Below are 19,170 nucleotides of genomic sequence, written 5' to 3'. Positions count from 1 at the left end.
TATCTTGCAAGAATACAGTTTTCTCACAATGTTTCTATTAGCTTCTGTTTTTAGTGAGGTTAGAGATAACAGGAAAACAGTATGTCTCCATGTTATTTTGACTCTTGCAGCTAAGTGCTGGCTGGAATACTGGGGCCTAATTCCAGAGCTGACGTAAATAAGCTTACTCAAAGACAGTGAGACAACACCAATTTACACAAAACATAGTTCAAGCCTGGGAAATTCAGATGCATGTAGAAGTTTAGATAAGATACATCTAGGCAAATATTTGAGGTATGTATACACATCTATATATAATGCTTTCTAAACCACTTTAATCTCAATGTGAGCTGTCTAAAAATAAGAGAAATCTGCTACAGGGAACAGAGTGGCAAGGATGTGAGAAAGCGCATAGAAGCTCTGTGTCCGTTTGATTTGTCTGACACCCACAAATGAAACCCCACAGTGCCCAGCAGAGGAGGCTCCTCAGCTAGCATCATCTCTGGAAGGAGAAGGACAGAGGCAAAGGTCCTGCCAAGGGGCCGTTCATGGGTGATCTGAGCTACAATCTGGGGGATGTCCATCTTCTGTTTTCTAAACGGGGACCCTCAAAATGATGATCATGTAATTTAATGCACTCAAAAATCAATTACCCTAAAATCACACCAGATTTATCTTCCTAGCATATCAAAAATATGATGATCTACCTAAGCATAAGAGAAAACATTTCTGAATTTTAAATCTGTTTTGAAGAGGAAATATACTTCTATGGTTCTGGTCAAGGAATAAGTTTATCTCAACTCCTCAGTCATTAGGAGAATGGGATTATCTTCCAGACAAACACTAAGGTTTCATCAGAAGTTGGAAAATATACCAAACACGGATTCTTCAACATGTTTCACTTGTTCCCCATTTTCTCAACCTATTCCACATGCTTTATGCAGAGTAAAATGAAACGAGAAAGTTGAAATATTGTGCTTTTTCTTGGCAAAAAAAAAAAAAAAAAAGGAATCAACCACAAACAACCACAAAGTCCAGGTTTGTATCTTTTAAACAGTATTCACACTGGGCTCAAATTATGCGCATAAACATTGCTAATGTATTTGCTATTAGTCTGTGTGACACCTTATTTCTTTAAGTTTGCATCTCTTGGCATGGACTAGAAAAAGTCTCTCCTCTCTGAGAGGGCTAGTTAAGATGTATCTTGCTGTTTCTCCGTATCTTTAGTATGCAGGGAGTGCAGAGATGGAGATAAAAGGAGAAATGTCTATCTTTGAGTCCTCTGCAATACAGAATAAGTTATCAACCTACTAACATGCATGTCTGAATAGACTCCTTTGGCAGGAGGGAGATTTTATCTGTCCTGACATGCGAATTCCTCCCTCATGTCAATCCATGAAAGTACTAAAGAATAAACTCTCTAGTAAAATGAATGTGGCATACCACTGGGACTTAGAGAGCATCATATTTTCCCCTAGCTACTTTTTTTAATTCTCCAACTGAATCCTTGATATCCATATAAATTAGTCACTCTGAAGAACTACTTGAAAATCCACTGCTTTAATCTCACAGGCTTGGGGAGGGTGGCTCATTCCACTAAAGCCTGGGAGTTCATTGTCTCTTTATTTTTCCTCTTCAGCTGAGCAATGTGCCATCACATCTACCCCCGTGCAGAAGCGCTCGGGCAGCATTTGTGCTGGAAGCTTTGCAGCTGTGCAAGTCAAATGAGCAGGCACTACTTTGCCCTCAGATCTGGTAGGCCCCAAGGTACAGATACGAGCAGTCAAAATGTCCTATTTAGCATCATGAAGTGCCCACCCATGCGTGAGGGAAAAAGATGCAATATTTTGAATGAAGCTGAACACAGTTGGTTATTACGTTTTGGGGGCCTGAGAGGGAAAGTCACATTGGTCTGTTTGCAGATAAATTATCTGCAATATTTCACATATATTTGTTGTCACACTCGGCACTGGTGTGAAGACTCCTCACTCACCAGCTTCGACAGCACCTACAAGGAACAAGGCTGCCGCTGCTGAAATGAATCCCTTAGTCTTCACTTATGCAATAATTTCACATCAATAGTGGTGGTACAGGGAGAATAATAATCATTTTTATAGAGAAAAACATAACCGAAATAGTAAAACAGACAACAAAAAAGAAGTAAAATAAAAATGATCCATCCTTTCTTCTTTTGGTCTCCTGTGTTTATCTCCAGACATTTATGATGTACTACATAACAACATACTGGCTCTTATTGTATCGCGTCGAAGGCAAGAAGTTACACTTTGATTTGTGTTTTGCCCGTGCTTTTGTGTCTCAGTTAAAGAATTTAAATGCTAGACAATTCCTATCCTATTTTTTATTAATATTTTTAAGTACTCTCTTAGGGGCCAGGCACACAAAGTTGTTGTTACATCTTTATGTGATATCACTCCAGACCTTAATGCTCTTCAGCATTTCCTCCACCCCCCACCCATCCCCATCCTTTCTTTTGGCACTCTATTTATTATTTCCAACTTTTCTTTGTACTCAGTACCTGTGATGCTCGAAGCATCTGGACTGTTCGCCATTCATTCCTCTTCATGCCTGTAAATCTGTAACTGGAGTTTTTACTTAAAAATGAATGTAAAAATGCAAAGCAAGTTGTTCCAGCCTTATGGAGAACGGCAGTCTATCCCTCCTTCTGACCTTCCAATGGATAGTTAGGGATTAAATAGGGATCTGCACTTACAGAACTTTAACTTTTGAAAAGTACGCAGCTAAGGGCTACATAAACAAATATACGAGTGTATAGACAGATATGGAAGAAATTCTATAAGTTCTATTCATTCTATTCTATAATAAGTTCTTTACAAGGAGAGTGGTTAGGCCCTGGAACGGGCTGCCCAGGGAAGTTGTGGATCCCCCGTCCTTGCATGTGTTCAAGGCCAGGTTGGACGGGGTCCTGGGCAACCTGATCTAAATGTGTATGTTTGGTGGCCCTGCCAGGCAGGGGGGTTGGAACTACATGATCCTTGAGGTCCCTTCCAACCCGGGTGATTCTGTGATTCTGTGTGATTCTGTAAAGAATAATCAATTGTCTTTTTGAAACTGAAGCTGGGATGGAAGCCTGGGGAGCAATCCTAATGTTGCCAATGGGTGTGCTATCACCAGCAGCACATGCTTTTGCCTTTATCCCCCTATAGAGGAAAGAATTCTGAAGTTTTGCCATAAAAACAAATTGATGGCAATGTGTTATAATGACACTTCCCTCATTTCTTAAAAAGTAATTAATTCCACCTAGGGTGACATTTTCAAACTCCTGTCTTCAGGTCTTTTCAGCTAACCTGAACTAAATCTTTTTCAAAAGCTCACAGATGAGCAAAAGAAAAAAAACCCTTTTTTATTTTATGGATCAAAGGATTTCCCAATAGATTAAGACTTTTCATTTTTAATGTTGCAAATTCCTCGTTTTCAGTGCAGAACTAGGGGGGAAAAGAGACTCAAGTGTCAGGTGTGCAGCTGTGGCAAGGTGTTGGTGGGATTTTCTTTGGGCCTGTAAAACAGTGAACGAAATAAACATCCAAAGCATGGATACATATCCTCTAATACTTTCCTCTATCCCTAACACAAACTGGAAAAGTAGAAAGCCTACAAATGTATGTATCATTGAATGGAAAGTTGGAAATGGAAAAGCAGTATGGTACAGGTAGAGTCACACACTGGGTTAAATTCGGAGTGGAGAAAGAAAACAGCCCTGATGGGCTGCTTCGTATCTGTCTCTCTCTAGACACATATGCACATACACACACAAACACAGAAAATGTGTTTGATCCTGCCCTTCTCTATGCAAGAGCGTATCTGAGTAGGCGATAAATCATCCGCTTGGGCATGTGCACACAGAAGCCAGTTTGAAAAATACAAGGAGCAGAGGCATTGCCATGTTGAATCAGACTGTTGGTCCATCAAGTTTGGTATCACGCCTCCAGCAGTGGCTAAACCCTGATACTTTAGAGGAAGGCAACCCTCAAAGTCCTCAGAGCATTTAGCTCAGTCTGTAGCTGGGAGAGGGAAAAATATTCATCCTAACCCCCACAGGCAGTAAATGTGTGTCCTATAGAGTGAGCTAGGATTTTCCTAATGTGGAGCTGCAACTATGATTACTAGTTTGAAGCAGGACCGCAGAACAATGTTTGCAAACAGTCATTCACATAAAAAGCTGCTAATTCACTTTGACATCATGTGTGACCCTTTTCCGGGAAGGTTCATTTGAGCAAGCAGTTTTGTTTATGGAAAGCAAAAGGTTGTTAAATGCTCTGGAAGCACTTCCCCAAACATTTGACGTACACAAACTTTTCATTTATTTCTACACCTCTCAGTTATCCACACAGGAAAGAGAAACGGTGTTGCCTGACACACATGTTGACTCAGGCAGTGAAATCACAGGCTTGCAAACAGCAAATGCACAAAGTGAAAGACAAAAGAAATGCACCATAGATCAAAAGCAATGTATGGAGAATTCCTGAAGGGAAGTGTGACTTTTTTTTTTTCAAATAAACCATTCTGTTACCCAAGCTCTCCTAATGGAACAGTCTGACATTCCTGGAAAATCATCCAGACTATTTAACTTGACCTCCTGTGTCAGCAAAATTCACCGTCTGGATGCAGATTTCTGGGCTGAATCAACAGTTAGCAGAAAGGGCAGAGTTTTAGTCACCTGCATCCAGACCCATTGAAATATGCTATGTGCCACTGCAGAGCTCAATCTCAAGGAAAAATGTTTTGCTGTGTCCTTTCCTGCCTGCTTGCACTCACATCCTTGATTCCACCTGTTCACAAGGAATTCCCCTGTGTCTGAACTCATCTGCAAAAGAAGCACCCTGTAAATCCTGAAATCGCTCCCTTCTTATGATGGGAGGAGCAGCAAGCCATGGATGGCTTTCACAAGCAATCTAGTTTAAAATCATAGAATCAATAGGGTTGAAAAGACCATGGAGATCACCCAGTCCAACCATTAACCCATTACATCCATTCCCACTGAACCAGGTCACTCAGTGCCACTTCTTGAACACCTCCAGGAAAGGTGACTCTACCACCTCCCTGGGCAGCTTGTTCCAATGCATCACCAAACAGTGTGTTTAACAGCACATGGAGTTGCAACAGGACTTGACTTTCTTATTATTAATTACAAGTGAGTTTGAGAGATAGGAGAACGCGTAGATAGAAGAGGTTTAATCAGGGCTGGGCATCCTCATTTCCTAATATAAAAATGAAGGTCGAACTCACAAAAGAAATAAGTCTCTTGGGTCAGAACGATGCTGTAACATTTGTATGTTAAAAAAAAAAAATCTGCATTAGAAACACCAAACCATGACAATTGTAACCACCAGCGCAAGTAAACACTTACTTGCACAAAGACGCTTACCCCAAAACAATTCTCTGCTTTAAGAAATCATACTTGGATTTGGTTGGTGCCCTTTGGAGCCGCAGTGTCCCAGAAATGCATCTCATTCACTTAATTTCATAACTAGGCTTGCTGAAATTTTGTCTGGGCAACCAGGCCTCGGCATAGCCTGGCTCTCCCTGTGTCCCCCAACAGCTCTGTGACCCTCATGGAGATGGCTGGTCCACTCGCTCAGCCTAAAAGTTCTCAAGTGCAAGTTAACTGCGTTAAAATTGCACATGTCTTGGGTAGGTGGGTAATCCCAGAACTGAGGGTATGAGCCCCATCTTGCTCCCCCAAACATCTCCATGCTTTCCTTTCTTCTCCCACCTCCTCAGATCAACCTTATCAGCACAACCTGCGCAAAGCAGGGAGCAGAACTCAATGCGATCTTCTTCTGTTAAATCAATTCCTATTACAGTTACAATTTGTTTTGTAGCTTCTTTAAAAAAAAAAAAAAAAGACCAAAAAAAAGGAAAAAAAAGAAAAAAGGCAAATGTCTCTCCTGATTTGTTTTTTGTTTTTTTTTTTCTCTCCCCGTTCCCTACCTCTTCCCCAGGGCCTCCGCTTGTGCCTCTGTGTAAGTCCTGGGGTCTTGGGTGTCAAATGTCAGGCCTTGTACAGAGCTGTCAAAGAGGAGAATAGGCTGAGATGATTGATGACTGCAAAGCCTGAAATCCAAACCTCTGCTGCAAATGCTTCTTTTACAAAAAAGCTGGGGCAACCCACAGTGGCTATATTCAAGGTCAGCTCGCATACCATTACACCCACCGCTTTGGGCTCCTAACAAGCCAACGCATTCATCGAGGATTTCTCGTCTCTCTGTCCCTGTGTGTTTCTCTCACTCTTTCTCTCCCTCCCCTCACTCTCCTGGCAACCCTCTGCCAAAATTTTCAAGCACTTAATCCCAATAAAAAAAGGCATGGCCTTTTTTCCCCTCCCCTCCCTCCCTCTCCTTCAGGCTGCATTCGCTATGAGGAGCCACGGGCTGAAGCTTAATGCTGCACAAGTCAGATGACAAGATTATTAATGGGAGCAGGGCAATGTCATATCTGATTTCATGCATATTCATGAACGGAGTCATACAGCTGGGACCATGTGCCATGAAGAGACAGAGCAAGAGAGAAACTTTTACACCCCCTCCTTGCCGTGAAGAATCTGATGGTGGAGATTAAGAGCCCTGTCTCGCAAAATTCAATTGTTCTCTTTATATGTTAAGAAAAAAAGGGGGAATTGCTTGCATGTTAATAATGATGTGGTGCCAAGATGGTGCGAATATCTCTTTTTCCCTGTCACTGAATTAACTGTCCCAAAGCCAATCCTTCTGCAAGAAGGACGTACACCATCACCTCAAAAGTGAATTATTTCCAAAAGTCCCAGCATAGGTTAAAAAGAATAGAGGGAAAAAAAGGAAGCTACACACTGCCAGGATGCATGGTAGAAAAATGGTGAGAAACTGAGCAAAGGAGAACTTTATCAGAGGTCTGCTTTGTACTCAGCACCTGTATAGTATTTTAGTCTGTAGCTTTACAGAGCAGCTAGCTCCTCTTACCTTTACAACAGTGCTTTCCAAAACATGGGGAATTTTATTCCCATTTTACACCTGGGTAAATTGAGGCATAAAGCTTTTATGGTTTATTGGCCCCATATCTACCTTATCAGAAAGGTTCTCATTACCTTAGCAGGACAGGGCCTGTAGGCACTTGAGCTGAAGTCAGGAAGTGAATAGCAGGGTGGTAATGCAGCTATAAGATGGAGTTAATTCTGTCTTCTGTTTGTTCTATGTTGAGAAATAACGCTCCTTCCTGCAAGACACCAGGACAAATAGAGAAATGTAGACACCGTGGCACTTAGCAAAAGATCTATGTTTTTTCTTCCCTATTCAAAATCCATCAGTATTATTTCTGAGGCTCCGTGAGAATTAAACTCTGTTATAGCTGTCTGACACACTATTTCTAGGTAAAAATCTGTTTTTCAGGCTCTTAAAACAATCCGTTCAACAAGCAGCAGTGTCTATTTGTGAAGAGACCGAGGCACGCCATTCCTTTGGACAGGTGAGGACCAAAACAAATAACAAAAGCAGCATCTGCAACTGTGAAATCAATTTAGAATTTAATTGCTGAAAACTATCTGACAACAAACTATAACAGTGCATGAAACAGTCCTGTAATGGAAGCGGTGGGTATTCCTGGAGTCGTTCACAATTAGCTGTGGATAAAATACAAGATTACAGTAGGAAACCAGCCTGGATATTGGCTCTAGCAAATAGGCAGACGACTTCTTTGCACCTTTAATTGCTATCATTCGAGGCCAGCAGCATATTCTCTCACGAGGATGCCAAACAACCCACGTGATCCAAACGCTCTTTGGTACAAGCTGATCTCAGTTACCCGTAGGGCTATCACAACAGGCTTCCTGGCACAGAGCGACAGAATGGGAATATCTGGGCAGATTCAGGCTTTCTGAAAAATGGTGGCTTTATTCTACTATGGGTAAAAGGGATGAAGACAGGCTTACTGCTGTTTTCCTAGAAGCTCATTCCATAACTACACATAAATACGTTCCCAGCTACGCAAACCTCACTGTGAAACATACGTATTTACAGAGAGAGCCCAGGTCTAGACAGGAGCAGGAGATAAAACCACAAGTATCTTTAGAAAGAATGACTGAAAATTTGCTGGGCTGTGGCTCTAACAGGTATAGTTCGACATGAGCTGGGAAAAGTGGTTGCAGTGTGCAATAAATCAAGTTCCATCGCAGTTGTAGGGCAATACATCTTCACTTGGTAGAGGCAGAGCACGCTGCAGGAATCTGGCTGTGCCACTGGACCACCAAATGACCTTGGGTGGCTCGCTTTACCTCCCAGCTCTCCGCTTCCCCCATCACTAAATGAACAGTGTCAACTACCTTCATTAAGTGCTTTCAGAGCATTTTATAACAGCAAGATATTGCTGTTATTACCATGCAGATGGCTGTGACTTTGTCGTAATCACCTATCAGATGATAGTGACAGTCTTGAGGGTTTCTCTTGAGCCCATGCATAGAGTACTGTTAAATATCAAACCTCGTTTTAATTTCTATATTTGAGGATGTGACCTCATATCTGTAATCATTTCTCAAGTAGTGAGTAATATAAAAGACTGAAAAAAAGTCATTTTTCTCATTCAAACAAGCGAAATGAAAAAAATAAAAAAAAACTCCACAACTGATAGAGATTATAACAGTGGGAAGAACATGACAGTGATATCAGAAGAGAGGAAATAACATGTTAATGACATTCAATATTCTCCCTGTGTCAAGTCATCAGCATTTTTATTGCCACTTTTCCTCCGAATACAGTATCAGAATTTATTGAGACAATCTGTCTCCATCACCTGTGATATAATATATTTTATTCAATAAGATATAGAATAATATTTATCTTTCAACTCCAATGACTAGTTTTAAGGGCAATAACAGCTTTTTACACAACAGCTACAAGTGTAGGAGTTTGTAAGTTTTAACGTCAGGCCTAGGGGCTACAAAGACTTTCCCATCAGAAACAGAGCAGTGAAACACTTGTACTTCTGCCTCGCCAGTTTTTTGATTGTTTGCCCTTTGCTATGGTTCTCATTTGTAAAAGAGCTAGTGCCAAAAGACAAAACAAATGGTCCCAATACAGCTCCTGTGAGTACACATTTAATGGAAACTGAGGCTGGAAGAAGCTGGTACTTGTCATAAATTCAGGAGCTCAGCAGTAGAGCCTGGTGTTTGATCTCCAAGGGGAAGAGGACAGCCAAGAAAAAGTTCCCACATTACTGCAGAAGGAAGGCAGGCAGGGAAGAGGCTGGAAAAGGAAAGTGAAGAAAGCCAAGGGTTTGTCATCTCTGGTGCAGAGCATGTGTCTGCATTTTAACCACCCAAGCCAACTTTTCAGCTGGCCATCCTGGGTAGCAGTGTGGAGGGAGGACAACCTGGCTGTCCATAAGAACCAGAGATAGAGGTGATCACAGCTTCCAAACAATCCTCTCTGGATATTTCTGATATTGGCCAACAGCCTTAAAAGTAGCAGGAAAGGAAGAAAGAGAATCACTGCAACTAGAAACATCTAGCAGTTTCTGTTGGTTTTGTGTTTGTTTGTTTTCTTGATAGGGAAAGCAAAAGCAGTAACACTGGAGAGAAGATGGAAACCAACTTTGAAATACAGCCACAGCTGTTCCTGCTTTTGCTCTCCTCCCTTCCCTCAATCACACTACAAGAAAAGGCTGTGTACTTCAAATCATTTCCTGCCTGCAGCATCCTGATAAAGCCAGGCTTCCTGCCATTTGCCCAGCATGCTGGCACTCTGTCCTGTTCTTGTTCCCCTTGACATGTCCTAAGGCCTTCAATCAACCTGCTCTGCAGATCTCTGGGCTATCTGTGATCAGAGAACAAAATGCCATAAAATCCAAGAAACGGTTCTGGCTATGCCTACAATGGCATCCTAAGCAGCCACACCAACCCCTAAAACCTGTTAATTCCCCTCAGCCCTGTTCTACTACCCTCTTTCCAAGCAAACCCAGGCCAGCTGATGGTTCTGAGCTGCCTCCAGCAGATCATGTGCTCCATCTGGGAAGAATGGGAAGAAAAATCTCTTGGCCATAAGTGAGGACCAGCCAGGGCTTTGTAAAGGGGATGAAGATCATTCTCATTGCCTTTGCACATTTCCTAGCTCACTGGGAACAGACAGCCACAGCAACACCTTGTAACCACTGGGGTTTTTAAAAAGCTGATGCAAAAGGAGTGAGAAAAAGATCAGGCAGCGTTGAGATGGAAGAGTCAAGTTTTTATGGCCTGAGTATCTGTGATTCTACATAGGCCAGGCTGCCAAGAACAGCTTAGAGACTCTGCCAGAGCTGCGAATTCACCCCAGGAACCCAGAAATGCTCAGCTGTCTTCTGATAACATCCCTTAAAACATTTCATCTCCCTGAGTAAGGGATTGCTTGGGCCTGGTTTGCAGTTTGGTGGCTGTGGTGGAGGTTTGATCATGTACTGCTACATTCACCCTCCCTGCAGTGCCCACCAACCTTCTGCCAAAGCAACAGGTCCCAGCAGACCACATCTGCTTGACAACAGGCAAATGTCATTTTTGAGTACATCATATTCAGCTTTTGTCCCTGTAGCCACATCCATCTGAACCTACTGCCAGTTTATTCCCTTTAACGAATCCCCTACGAAACAGCCAAGGGCAAACATAAACCTTGCTTCTCAAGTTGCCTTTCATGGGCTGATGGAAATGAGACAGCCACAGTCAGTTTCAGTGCTGCCTGCCCCAACCAAGCTCTCCCTGCCTTTCTCCTATTGTAAGCTTATGATATTTGCAGCCTTGCAGCAGTCTTCTGTGGACTCCTGCCTTCATGTGCCTCCTGCACCTGCATACAGCACCAAGGGGCTACCAGAAGACCTCTCTGTTGCCCACAAAGCTGTGCTGTCTCTCTTCCTTTCCTTTCCCTCCATCTCACACTCCTCTGCTCTCTCCTGGCAGTATGGCTCCTTGCCAGCACATTGCACTGCCTCTGGGCATCTCACACTCCTTGCTTGGCTGACTCTTTACTCACCTGGCCCCACTGGATCTTACTGATTTCATTCCTGCCTTCCCTTTAGGCATAAAAGTTGTCGTTATTACATTTTCCACTCCCTGCTGGGCCATTGCTTTACCTTCCTAGTAATTCAGGATAGTTTCAAGTAATTTTGGAGGGGTTTTAATTTGAATTTCTTCTTTCTCAGTTCAGTGAATGGAAGGTGCTACTTTCACCGCATGACAGTAGCCTTACACATGTGCACACGTCATACACACGTTCTAGACAGTGATAGATATCAGCAGTCTGTATGTGTGTATACCCTGCTCACTGCAGGCTAGTTGGACTAGATGACCTTTAGGGGTCCTTCCCAGCCCAAACGATTCTATGACACATATGCGCTCTGATTGCTGTGGAGTTCCGGCCACCCTCTCCTCCCATAGCACTGAGACACACTGACCTCCCATTGCTTCCTATTCACTAGACACCAGGGTGTCTGGATTTATCCAAATGAGCAGCTGAATGAAGTTCCTGCTACAATTTTTTTTTATTTCAGAAAAGAAGACAAAGAGCTTTCTCGTGACTGATGTGCAGAAAGCACTTCCCTTACCTCTTTACCTCTGCTCACACACGCACGCACCCCAGCCAGCAGGCAGCCAGGCAGATCAAACAGGAAAAGCTTTGGTGGGAGAAAGAAATCAGCTACAGCTATTTGGCATCCTATCCTCAATTACTCTGCACACATTGTCACAGTCCCAGGTCATATAAGAAATCTGGTGTGAGCAGTACAGGCTGGCTTTGGCCCATTTTATTTAAACTAACAGAAGTACCCACAGAGTTTTATATGGCTTTGAATACTGCAGGAGTGTTAAAAGGAAAGCAAACAGGTGGTCTTTTATTAAAAAAACTGACATTTTATAAGCACGTAATATCAGACAATGTACATAAGAAATATAAAAAAACTGTATGGGAAGGCAGCAAGCAAACACCCATCAAAATTTATTTATAACATAAGCTCCCACTCTCATACCTGATACACAGATTTGCACTGTTATTTCCCAGTGGAGCCTTGAGAAGGGTTTGCTCTGACCATCTGAGCTCCCCTTCTTTCTGGGCACAGTGGGAGGCCCTGAACCTGATTTTGGATAAGAACTACCTGGTAGTCTGCATAACTGCAGTGGTGTCACATCCTCTTGTTTTTATCCAAAAATGAAGGAAGTGGGCATCTTCAATTGCAAAATAACTTTATTGGGTGATACTAAACTCAAGCTAAGCTGCCTTCAGAACAGTTAAGAAAGTGCCTGTTTTACCATTGGGGATTTTTGCACAACCCTTTTTCCTCCTCCAGTCAGCCTTCCACATACCTATGAGAAATGGAAGATAAGTCCCACAAAACAGAAGATTCCATTTTGCTCACAACTGGAAAATCAGTAGACTTCTTGGGAATATTAAAAAAAACCATACATTAAAATGTAACGCGGCTCCCAACCGCTCACCAGGGAATAAACCGAAGAAATGTTGAATATTTTGCTAAAAACAGGCATTGCTACACATTCCAGGAAAACTTTGGAAGAACACTTGAACATCCAAATTCAACTCATGCCTCATATTCCTTACTGGTTGACTTTACATCTTCAGAAGAAAATTGTGCCAAATTTTGGATCTGACGCTGCACCTCAGTGGGCTACAAGTTGCTCTAACTTAGACCAGGATGAAATCCAGGGATGAAACCCACCCCTATGACACTGGAACTCCAATGAAATCCAGCTCAGGCTTCCATTCTAGAAGCGCTGGAATGAGGCACTGCCTCACATATATCAAAGCATTTTAAAACACTCAAAAAAAAAAAATCAACCCAAATGAGCCTGAAGCAAGCCTCTCTCCTCTGTGTGCACCACAAACTACAGCAATGCCACTATGTGTGGACATAAAAAATTCTCTTGCTGTTTAATTTCCTCTTCTCTTTCTCTTTGAAGAAAGTACAGCGAGCCCCAGAACACCCTTCAGGTAGACCTGTGCAGATGGGTGAGGTTACAAACCCTATTAGTGCCAATTGGCATAGTGGCACCAGGAATGTTAGAAATCTGCTAATCCCTTTTCAAAAGATGTAAATTGCTAAGTCAGTTCTAATGCCAACTTGGCTGCTTCTCTTCAACCAAAGAATTTAATACAGCAGAGGTCCCCTGAGAAGGAAAAATAGATTAAGCCCCCCCTAAAACTTTGGTAGTTGGTTTTACATACTGTGAGCCTCAGGCTGCTACTTGAATTTCACTTCAAACATTTACTGCAAAGTATCAGCTAATTTTTTTCTATTCGCCTGGTTACTCTTTAAAGGAGAAAATTTCATTAACAAACCATGGATATAAAATATGAAATCAGAGATCAGCTACCGCAGAGGAGAAGCCAAACATCACTAAAAAGGATTAGTTTCTTTCACTGTCTAGAAATTTCTCATGGAAGACCTTGGCTGCCCTTTTGATATTAAAACTTCCTAACAAGTATTACACAGGAGTTCTAAATTAGAACTTGCTGTCACTGGGACAGTTATAAAGTCTTAAATACATCCCTTTGCAAGTTGAGCTCCGTCAAAATGCATGTATGTGTGGTGGAAATCAGTGGGAAATGGGTGTGTATTCGTGGAAAGTTGCCAGTCAGACCCATTAATTATGGCAGGAATTCTGCCAGCTGATTTATAAAATGAGCACCCAAGTTTTTCCAATTAATTCCCATCATTCCATTCTGGACAGTGATCCAGTAGTCAAAGTAAAATAAAGTTTGCTCTCAAGTGTACTCTAGTAAAACCAATTTTCTTTTGTACCATGATTTCAGCGAGTTCCTCCAGTTTATGCTAGGGGAGAGGATCATTGCTTCCCATGTTGTTTTCTAATTAATAATTATATATAGTGCTGTTGGGCAAGGTTACCAGCTCCCTCCAGTGCCAGTTGGCACAGAAGCACCGGGAACATCTGAAATTTATTAATTCTTTCTTCCAAAAGATCCAAATTGCTTTAAGAAAAAAAAAAAAAAAAAAGACAGGAGAGAAGTGCTGTTACTTTTAGGCACAATCACAAACCAGGGACAGAGGCACCTGACTGCTACTAGGAAATATTGTCATTTCCACGGCTTTGTTTGCCCTTTACCTTCTGATACTGGACAAGTTCCCAGTCATCACCTAAAAGCCCAAGCAGTGTTCCAGGAAGCTGTAATGTGCTCACGTGAGTGTAAGGGGCTTTGGGCTCTCATGAACAACTGCATCAGGTCTAAGAATATATGAACTGTGACTAGCATAGCAATCACTAGAGGTAATTGGAAACTATTTCCCATGGAAATTTAAAATTTGTATATGAAAAGTCACATCATTTTGGTTTTGAGCATTCTGCTTCAAGAGGGCATCAAGGTTTCCTGCAGAATGAACATCTTACTTCGAAGTAGTGGGGAAAAAAAAAAAAAGAGAGACTGTTGTTAGCTCAGAAACAGCTTCAGATTCAAGAGAAATTCCAAGCAGGTTGTTAGTAACACTTTAGTGGTATCTGGCATAATTGAAAACTCCACTGGAGCCAATCAAGTTAAGCCAGTGTAAAAATGGCCTAAGTTAGAAGAGAAGCCAGTCACGTTAAAATGGAACGAATTTATAAAACCGCACTTCCTTTTCACCTGTTGTAAAAGGCCCTTTTCCCCCCCTTCCTAGGAAGTCAATCTATTCTTCATTCTATTTCAATTTCATTTTCTATTTCTTAAGCCCAAGAGCAACGTAGCTCTCTCTGGTCCCGAACGCTTTGCAAGAATGAGTAGAATGGTAAAGACAAATTTTTTGCTTTGAAAATATTTTTGTTCTAAGCACACATCTTCAGTCTTGAACTTTAAGGTATTTTCTACCAATCTAGAAAAGTGAAGCTGAACAGAATGTGACTCCACAGCCTGTTACCCAACTACTGTTTTTCCAGAAAAACTTACCACATCTGTTCTGTCCCATCACATCTTCAGGCTTTGTGTTCACGATGTCATAATCTCCCAAGCCCATGAACACAGCAAAGTTTACTCAGGTCAATTGCAAGTCTTCCCTTTCTCCTAATTTTTTCTTTGTTTGTTTTATTCCGTTTCTGACAACAATAATCTCTTTTAATTGCCAGTTCTGCCAGTCGCACAATGGACCTTGCTTTCTGCTATCTGACCAGTAGAGCTCATAATTAGTGCTTAATTATAGTTTCTAGAGCTAGAGCCACTTTGGTCTGATAGGAAAAATCTGCTTTGTTACAGTCAATGAAGTATTTAAAGCTATGTCCAGAGTTGGAATAGGTTTATTAAACACTTGGGTAAGCAATAAACTAACTTTGATTGAGCAACTCAATAGCTTCTTTTTTATGTACTGGTTTAAAAAAATTAAGAAAAAAATTAGATAGACTTAAAAATAACTTGGCATGGTAAAGAAATGTCTCTGCTAAGAACACATGGCTGCCAGTGGGGTCTATCGCGTTGGGTGCAACTCAATCTTCAGCTCCAGAAAAGAGCACTTTGCAAAATATGTGGCAGCATCATCGCTATTATCTGCAAAGGAGGAGGGAGGAAGAATTCACTGAGGTCCTTCAGTCTGTTCAGAGCTAAATAAAGAATGATACTGCTGAGCATGGGTGTGTTTCTAAGGGAAGCTGCCAGAACTAATGAAAAAGAAAATCAACTCCTCGCTTTTTAATTTTGCTCATCGCTTTCCAAGTCTTTCAGGGGAAATTGGAGACTGTCCCAAATTCATGACAATTTTGAGTTTTGTGTACTAAGTTGTGATACAGACACAAGTTCTATCTGCCCACAGGTGCCCTCACACCTATCAGCTAGCTGAGACAATATTATTCTAGGCTTCTTTCCAGTAGGTCTGCCAGGCCACACAGACAGAAATGGAGAGAAGTGAAATAAAATAACCATTTTGGTGACATGGAGGAGGAAAAGGATTGTGCAACATCATTTCCAACCAGTTCTCATGGCAGGCAGTAGCCTGTTTAGCCACATCATTCACTCCTTTAGACAAACAGAAAGGTTAACAGGAGGTGCCTTTGAAAAGAAGCAATAGCTTTCCACCAGGTGTAATTTTCAGAAGGGAAATAATCTTCAAGATCTGCATAAGAACTGGGTATATTATCAAGGGCAACACTATCTGCTGAATGGGTAACATTTATCAAACCCAAACTTTGCAGTCATATTAACTCCTTTCTTCATACAGATATTTTCCTGTTGTTTTTCTTCTGAAAATGCAATGCACTTCTCCAGTTCAAGATATGATAAGTTTACCCTTTTTTTTTCCCCAAGAGGACAAGAGTATTTTTTAGCCTTGCTTGGAAGAAAGAGAGAGGGAAAAAGGGAAAAATCTGACAAAATGTAGTCGCTGAAAAAATGTTTTTCTAATGTGACAACAGCATCCTTCCTCATTTAGCTGTGGACAGATGGAAGGCCACCGAAATATGCAGCCTCAGCCTGAAGTCAGTTTACTCCTTTTGTAAGTTTTCTCTCTTTGTTGAGGAGGTGATTTCATCATACTCAAAGTAGAGAGATAAACAGGCCATTTATTCATTACATGAGTTAGAAGGATTATTTGACCTTTTTTGATGCACTGAGCTGTGGTTACTTAAACGGACTCAGATTAGGACAGGATTGCACATCTCTGCAAGTTTCATTTGCCCAAGCGCAACTGAGTTTTCCTCTGTCTCTTCCCAACCAATGAAACCACATCATTATCAGTGGTATATATAACACCGTAGCATGGTATCACCATATCTTGGTGAAATGGAATTTGCACAGGATGCCTGTGCTGAGCTCATAGATGAATTTCTATTGTCCATTATCATTTATATCTAATATGAACCGTTCTACACAGCTCGCCTCTAATCCCCATGCTTGTTAAGGAGCTTAAAGAGTAAAAATCAGTTGATTTCAGGGCTTTTGGAGTTCAAGGTCAAAGTGATTATTTCTTTCTTTTTTTTTAAGGCATGGACTCACCACAGTTTCCAAAGTTCAGTTTTTTCCTGGTTCCCTAATTAGAAACTGTACCAAGAGCATATCTGGTGCCTTTTGTACATGAGATCAACCCCTTACCCTGGGACCAATTATAGAAAAATAGCTTTACACGTTTCACTGTTTGAATACCCAGTGATCATACATGCCGTCACATTCTACAGCAAAGCTGTGATAAAAAACACACCATTAGCCATTTTGTTCTGTGCCTTTAAGAGAGTTTAAAATGAACATTCACACCATAAGCCTATCAAGCACCACATGCACAAATACAGAGTCACAGATATAAATGCACTCATGAAGTCACATGCATTAGATACTTACAGGAAAGATATGCATAAATTAGAGTTTTCATCAGATTTTCCTCTCTTGGAAACCTCATTTACCATCTCTATGGGACTAACATGTGTTTGTATGTATCACATAGATACCTATCATAAAGGTAGGTAGAGGTATACATATGTAGACATGTGTAAAGACATGGGCAATAGGCACATGAATGCATTATCTGGCTCCGTCCCTACTTTTAAATGTAAGCCTTCCATAACAACTGATTTTCTCTCGAATTTAAGCAGCATCTGAACAAGTCAAAGAAAGGGTCAGAGATTAGAAGGGATTGTTTGGGATTCGGTAAAGTGCTTTACACTCCCCTTTTGAGAGCTAATAAAACATACAGTGCAGGAATGTCCCTAAAATTCCCCTCCTGCTTTCTGTGCCCATCAGCGCTTCAGTCCTTTGCTAGTGCTGCTGATCTGCATCCCGACCATTGACCTCCAATTAACCTCTGTAGCAACCCATGGATATTTAAACGCAAGGCACACAGTGAATCCATGCCTAATCTGGTGGGAGACTGAATCTGCCCTGCTGAGCTCATGCCCAAAGGAGAGGGTACAGGAGAAGTCCATAGGGCCCTTAGTTAAATGCATGCTTCCATGGCATGGGACCTGGAGACCTTTGCAAGGGGTGCATTGTCTGGGAACATATTTAGGATTCAGATCAGGCAATATATCAGCATTTATCAAACATTTAACTTTAAGAAAGCACTGCCTGAGCATGACATCGTAAGTGGCTCCATGCTCTTGAAACAGTGCTGAAAGCTATTGGAGCCAGCTCCATTACTTTCACTAGCCTTGTTCAGTGCTTTACCACAGGACAAACCACTTGACTTCTCTTTTTTAAAGTCCATAATGAAGACCAAATACCACTTCTTCCATTAATTAGCATGGCTAGAGAGTCACAGACCCCCTTTGATCCTTTGAAATGGTGCTGATACTCAGAGCCTTCTGCACCTAAGCCTCTAAGCCATTTGCAGTATCTATCCTCCTCCTTCTCTACTGTTCACAGCTCACAGAGAAGGATTGATACTAGGTTAGTAGGGTCAGAATCTGCTGTAATCCTGCAGAAAAGTTCATAATAGAGTCTAATTATATCAAGAAAAAAATGTTTATGTCTCATAGATCTTTTTTCTGACACGATTTGTCCCCAGGTTTCCTAGTTACTCCCAGGACAGGGCAACCTAAAGTAATATCAAAAGAAATAGACTCCACAGACATATTATTTCCTCAGGATATTAGCAAAGGAAATCCAAACTTGTAAGAGTGGCACGTAAGTGGGGTTGGCCCTCTGCAGTTTCACAAGGGAAAAAAAAAAAAGTTGTTGCATGAGCAAACAGAATGATGACCAGTTTCTTCAGACACGTCACCTGCACATCACCTAAACCACCATGCTGCCTTCCTCTCCTGAATACCCCTTCCTGGACACTCTCACATGACCTATTTGGCCAACTCAAGAGCCAAATACACCAAAGTGTGCTCAAATCTACCTGTAGATCTTCACTGTCTGAGCTGTAGGAAAACCTTCCCTCCACCAGCTTTCAGTTCTCCAAAAGTTTTTATTAGCAAAATGCTAATAAATAAGTCTACTTCTGTGCCAGATTTTGCTGAAACTAACAAGCTCAAAACTTACGAGGGACAGACTGAAAGCTGGATGGACAGAGTCAACTATATGTTAGTTACTAAATATTAACAGTTTCTTCCCTGATGACGTTTCAGCTTAATTACACATATCAGCACCTTCTCATCTAAACAGATGAGTTGCATCGTGGCCAAAAAATCATGAAATAGGACCCTCCTTGTGCCAGTGAGGGGCACAAAGAAATGGGTAAAGGAGTTCATGACCTTCAATTTGAATCAATCCTTACCAGCTTTTTAAATTCCAACAGCCATTAAAC

At 41.5% G+C, this 19,170-nt stretch overlaps 1 long non-coding RNA gene across 7 annotated transcripts in view; it reads right to left on the bottom strand.

Moving 5' to 3' along the window:
- LOC125698245 (uncharacterized) overlaps positions 1-19,170 on the bottom strand; it is a 352,601-nt gene that overhangs the window by 120,978 nt on the left and 212,453 nt on the right. For all 7 annotated transcript variants that reach the window (XR_007379135.1, XR_007379132.1, XR_007379129.1 and 4 more), the window contains 2 exons: positions 7,079-7,206; positions 5,950-6,027 (listed from right to left, as the gene is read on the bottom strand). This is a non-coding gene — a long non-coding RNA (uncharacterized LOC125698245). The remainder of the gene's footprint in view (positions 1-5,949; positions 6,028-7,078; positions 7,207-19,170) is intronic.

This window comes from Lagopus muta, chromosome 10 (genome assembly GCF_023343835.1).
Source record: "Lagopus muta isolate bLagMut1 chromosome 10, bLagMut1 primary, whole genome shotgun sequence".
Classification (NCBI taxonomy): domain Eukaryota; kingdom Metazoa; phylum Chordata; class Aves; order Galliformes; family Phasianidae; genus Lagopus; species Lagopus muta.
Note: the sequence above shows the minus strand (reverse complement) of the source record. Positions and strands in the feature narration are given on the sequence as shown.